Source organism: Mus musculus, chromosome 1, assembly GCF_000001635.26.
Source record: "Mus musculus strain C57BL/6J chromosome 1, GRCm38.p6 C57BL/6J".
NCBI lineage: Eukaryota > Metazoa > Chordata > Mammalia > Rodentia > Muridae > Mus > Mus musculus.
This window is the reverse complement of record NC_000067.6, coordinates 165,060,617-165,066,616: the sequence shown is the minus strand read 5'-3', so window position 1 is coordinate 165,066,616 and position 6,000 is coordinate 165,060,617. Positions and strand designations below refer to the sequence as shown.

At 44.8% G+C, this 6,000-nt stretch overlaps 1 long non-coding RNA gene across 1 annotated transcript in view; it reads left to right on the top strand.

The window, feature by feature from the left end:
- The first annotated feature begins 5,503 nt into the window (after window positions 1-5,503).
- The window catches only part of Gm51669, a 63,664-nt gene continuing 63,167 nt past the window's right edge, over window positions 5,504-6,000 (top strand). Inside the window, exon 1 of the long non-coding RNA XR_003948128.1 lies at window positions 5,504-5,579. This is a non-coding gene — a long non-coding RNA (predicted gene, 51669). The remainder of the gene's footprint in view (window positions 5,580-6,000) is intronic.

The following is a 6,000-nucleotide window of genomic DNA, read 5'->3' as shown; positions in this document are numbered from 1 at the left end:
AAAATGGAGAGAAAAAAAGCATAAAATAAGCACGTATCAAATGTCAGATGTACATGTGCATGTGTCAAATTCTGTGAGTGTAACTGAAGTACATATTGTGGTTGAAGTGATCAGACTATGCTAAGAAGAAACTTTATAGTCTTTATGAGATGCAGTCACATATAAGGATTTAGAAAGAAAATGGGGAAAATGATTGGAAAAATATACATTAAAAGCTAAAGCTGAAAGTGAAAGCTAATAGCTATATTAATATTGGATAAAATAGACTTTAAGATGAAAAACATCAGTGTAAATAATATATAGATTATGACAAGAGAATACCACACCAGGAAGCTAGGGTGTTTCTAAGCTTCTTTACTAAATATAATGTCAATATGTGTATCATGGAGATTATGAAAACCTCAGGGCTCGGTAGACAAAGTTACCAGTATTAAGGATGCCTTTACTGTATGCCTATCAGAGGAGAGAGCAATCAGATGATAATCAGCAATAATTCAAAGCTGAAAAACACACCACTCAAACCTGCCCCAAAGGTTCCCAGAGAACAAATTCTTACAAAGATGGAACTGATTATTCTCAAGTGCATATACAATACTCATAAACATTTATCCAATACAAGGCAAGAAAAAAAACCTGACGTGCCAAGGAACTATATTTATATAGTGTATCATTGCAGTATAACTTTGCTTCAAATAAATGAAAAAATTAGTTTATAATTGAAAACTAAAAAATAAACATCTAAATTACTGATGAGATAAATAAGAATTACAATTTACAAAACAGATTATATACTGATGAAAATATGACTTACGATTAGAGCAGTGTTGTATTGGTTAAGTTTACATTGCTGTGAGTAGCTCTCTTCCTGGACCCCAGTGTGCCTCTGTTCAAGCCCTACCAGGGTGGACTGGTCTTGAAATGAACATGGCAATGGATCCTGGACCACAGGCCATGGTGCGCTTAATCTTTACATTACTTTGAGTCAGAGGTTACCATAGTACATAGAAGGGACCGGCATCTGGTATAGGCTCAGGACTCCCAAGACCATGTTCCAGCACAGAGATTTATTTGCCCCAGAAGGACAAAAGGCAGGGAATAAGAGACAAAGACAGGAGTTAGAGGATGAACGAGAAGGGGAAGGGAGCAAGGAAGAGAGGGAGGGGTATTTGTGCCCCCACAGTGGGAAGGGAGACAAAAGACTGCCTCTGGATAGAAAGGAGACAGATGAGGCCCATAGGCAAATGGAGGTTTAAAACCGTAACAAGGGGAACTCTGTGTTAGGTTGAGGCATTTAATTTTGATTTGGCTTGTTAATTAGTGCTGCAAAAAGGGCTGTTTGGTTGCTGGATTTGAGTACTTTGATAGCTGTACCTTGGCAGTCAGCCTCCGGAGGAAGAGGCCGAATAAGGGAATAGACCTTGGTGGCTGGCTTTAGGAAGGTGACTCAATGGTTTTTAGCAAGAGGGGAAGAGGGAAGAAGGGCAAGGCCTGTCAGAGCCATGCTTGCCACACTCAAGTGCGCTAGAATCCCTTCATACATGGTCAAAACTACCCCATTACCTGCAAGAAGGATCTTCTGAGCACCCCATGCAATGTGCACGCTTATCCCATAAGGCACCACCTGTGGGCTGTAAGAAGAGACCAAGTGCACTCAGGGAGGGGAAATGTCAGCTATGAAGACATCTCAAAAGGAAATAAGGAAGAGGCACGCAGGAAAGGGGGCTTGGGAGAGCTGACTCGAGTCTCCCATCTGTCTGTGAGCAGTGTACGATCTTGGTGCTGCCAGCCATCTTTGACTATCTTCCATCCTGCAATCACAAGCATTTTATCTTCATGCCTGGGTTACTCTGCTATGTCCTGTCTCCAAAGGCTTGCTTGTATATATTTCCCTGGGGAGCTGGGTAGGATGGTATGCTGGTTAAACTCGATTTTAAGTTTGATGGACTTGAGAATCACCTAGGAGACACCCAGAGGTGTGTGAAGGGCTTTAAAGAGAGGTTTAACTAAGAAGGGAGGAGCCACCATAAATGTTGCTAGCACAGTCCGTGGGCTAGGATCCCAGACTGCATAAAAAGGAGAAAACAAGTTGGGTATGACATTAATCTGTTTCACGAATGTGGAGGCTCCAGCAGGCATGGCACACAGGGCTCTGGCAGGCCTTGCCCTTCTCCCCAGTTCCTTTTGCCTTGCTAAAAACCCATTAGATTACATTCCTAAATCTAGCCATCAAGGTCTAGTCCTTCTTAGGATGAGGTGTTTAATTGGATATGTTAATTTGGTGAGCCAAATGAGGGCTTTTGATTGCTGGACTTCAATACTCTGATAACTGGACCATGGTAGTCAGCCTCAGGAGGAGCAAGTGGCCAAATAAGGGGCTAGACCTTGGTGGCTAGCACTGGAATATAATCTAACGGTTTTTAGCAAGACAGAGGGATGAGGGCCAAGCTTGCTGTGCTCAGCCCTGTTGAGGCCCTTCAGACATCCAGCCTGTTGAGCTGTCTGTAGACTGTCATGCTGGGGTGGCCTTTGATGATACAGCTGGTTTTGAGTCATTTTCCCTTCTGTAAGTAACCCCAATAAAACTCAAAAGTTGAACTTTGCTGTTATCCGTACTTTAGTCTATAATGCATGGGTGGGGAGGGCCAGTGTATGGCTGAAACCTCCGGCTCACCTCAGTATTGTCCAGGAAGCGCTGTTCCTCTTCTATTTCCCCAACTTGCCCACACCTTTTTTTTTTTTTTAAATATAAACAAAGGGATGGCACCGGCAGCTGATGTAACCCACCAGCCCACCCAAGAGTGTCTGCTCAGGGGCTCAGCTTCTGCCCACAATCCCAGCTCCTGGCTGACAGACAGGTCATCACCTCTTGCCTAGGATCTATACAACCCCCTTTCCGGTGTGACACTTCCCCGGCATCGAACCCGCCCTGGAGTTGCTCCTAATAAACGTGCTTCTAAACCCTATCACTTTGGTTTGATTTGGCTTATTTATTATGCTGGTGGAGACGTGTATTATCTGGGTGCAAACCTATTAGGTAGATGTCTGTGATACATCTCCACAGAAAAAGATTTGTCACACAACACTTAGATTATGAGTGTCTTTAATCCCAGCACTTGAGGCAGAGGAGGCAAATCTCTGAGAGTTAAAGGCCAGCTTGGTCTACATAATGAGACCCTCTTTCCAAAAAATCAAATCAAAACAAACTAAACACCCCCAAACCAAACACTCCCAAACCAAACCAAACCAACCCCCAGCCCCCAGTTCCCACATAGCGAGGCTGCTGTGAAATGAGATTATTCATGCCCTGTGCACCTCGGATCCGCAGGTGCATGATGGGTATTCAGCTCCGGCTTTGCCACTCCGTGCTCCATGCTGGAAGTGAATAGCCAGGGTCCTTTGACCTATAACAAAGGATTTCAGGGTGTGTGGGTGTGCACCTTGCAGGTTTTCTGCTCTGACTTACCATTTCCTCCTGCAAATGTTTCCTGTAGTGAAAGCCTGGTTGTTTTTTTTTAAAGGTCTTTTGCTGCTGTGTCTGCAGACTGCTGAGGGAGAATCTCAGTCACTGTGAGCTGAGCAGGCTGGGAGAGGTTGCTGCTCTGCATAGTAACTGAGTCCTCCAGGAAGGGCGTCGGGAGCTTTATTGCTTTTCTTGTTTGCAACCCGATTATGCCAACAGACTCTGTGCTGTCTGGTTTTATGTCAGTTTGAGACAAATTAGGGTTATTGAAGAGGAGGGGTCCTCAGGTAAGAAAGTGACTCTCTAAGATCCTGCTGTAGGCAAGCCTGTAAGGTCCTTCTTAATCAGTGATTGATGGGGGGAGGGCCCAGCCCATTGTGGGCGGTGCAAGCTCTGAGTTGGTGGTCCTGGGTTGTAAGAAAGCAGGTTGAGCAAGCCATGATGAGCAGGCCAGTAAGCAGCACTCCTCCATGGCCTCTGTGTCAGCTCCTGCCTCCAGGTTCCTACCCTACTGGAGTTCCTGCCTGACTTCTTTCAGTGATGAACAGTGATGAGAATGTGTAAGCCAAATAAACCCTTTCTTCCCCAATTTGCTTTTGGTCCTGGCATCCCACCATAGCGATAGTAACCCTGAGTAATACAGACTTCTAAAGAGCAAGACAATACCATTCTCCAGGGTCTCTTCAGAATTAAGAAAAGAATTTTGTTTGTGGAGATGTGAGACCTACCCTCTGAGGTCTGGAGGGTCTTTATGGTTTGGGGCAAGGTGTGTATTACCCACAGTTACTGCTTCTGTGACACCCCCTTCCCAGAAAAGAGATGGGTGAAGGGAGGGGCTCTCAGTTTTACTAATGACTTCAGACTGTATATCACTTGAGGTTGCAGTTTATGGGCCAACAATGACACAAAGCTCTCTAATCCAGAATGTATTTCTGGTTCTCCTCCTCCTCCTCCTCTTCTTCCTCCTCCTCTGCCTCTTCCTCCTATTCCTCCTCCTCCTCCTCTGCCTCCTCCTCTTCCTCCTCCTCCTCTCCTCCCTCTACCTCTTCTCCCTCCTCCTCCTCCTCCTTCCCCATCACCACCATCGCCATCACCATCATTATCATTACTATCACTGTCATCACCATTATCATCAACATCACTATCATCATCATTATCATGATTTTGTAATTAAAATTTTTTGGAAAGAATTGTTTTATAGAAAACAAAAAAAATTTCCCTGTCTCTTTACTGCCACAATTTAGTATTGCTTTCTAGAATTATATTAGTCCTTACCTTATGAAAGTTTGATTATTTGTTAAATTCTAGGCTACCTGCTTTACATAAGCACCATTTCTTTAATTTGAAAAACCAATCATGTAGGCAAAGACGTGCTTGTTCCTGTTTCACAGTTAAGGAGACAGAGGTTGAGTGGAGGAACAACAGGCCTTTACCTCAGGATAACAATCATCTTCTCTGCAGGGTCAGGATCCAGCCTTCCTTCAACACTTGGCCCTTCCTGCAGACACTCTGCTTCCTGAGCCCTCAAGTTGACCTCTTTACTGAAGCCAGTGTGAGCTCAGTGTGTGAGGCTTGATGGGCTGGGTGTGTCCCATGTGAGTGCTCTGGAGGGAACCTTTTACTGAACTGTCTTTTGACAAGGCTGCCAGGACACTGACAGTGGGAAGCTGTGGCAGGGGGCTACTCGGTGAAACTGGTGATGACTCTGTGGTGCCTGACAATTCCCAGATAACGTAAATATAAACATATAATATAAATATAGAATATAACTGGAAGATATAGATGGGTTTTAGATAAGTTTATTCAAGAGGTTTTGCTCTGGACCAAGGCTCCTAAGGCCAGTGCCTCTTATTTTTTTATTGTTGTTTCCCTCGGGTGATGTTCTGCTCAGTCCTAGGGACGGGGCGTTGTCTTAGGGTTTTACTGCTGTGAACAGACACCATGTCCTCTTATAAGGACAACATTTAATTGGGGCTGACTTACAGGTTCAGAGGTTCAGTCCATAATCACCAAGGTGGGATCATGGCAGCATCCAGGCAGGCATGGTGCAGGAGGAGCTGAGAGTTCTACATCTTCATCTGAAAGCTTTTAGCAGAATACTGGATTCCAGGCAGCCAGGGTGAGTCTTAAAGCCCATGCCCACAGTGACACACCTACTCCAAAAAGGTCACACCTCCTAATAGTGGCACTTCTTGGGCCAAGGACATGCAAACCATCACAGGTGTCTTCAGTATTGTATTGGAAATGCATTCTGCTGTTCATTCTGCTATTCTGCTACCCGTCTCATGAGTACAGAAAATGGGTGCTAGGGAGAGATGCTTGCTAGCCGTAGTCTTGGATTCTCCTAGACTGTGCCTCTGACTCGCTGTGAGACTTTGGGGAAGTCAATTCACTTCTCAGGGCTTGGGCTTCCAATTTCCCACCAAGAAAAGCAGGAGACACTGCTGCTGTAAGACTGTTGAATTTCTGGGGTGTAGCTGAGGACAATTAAAGTTAAATGCTCTCTCTGTTCCTATTGTGTGGACAAGGCTGCTCTCAGA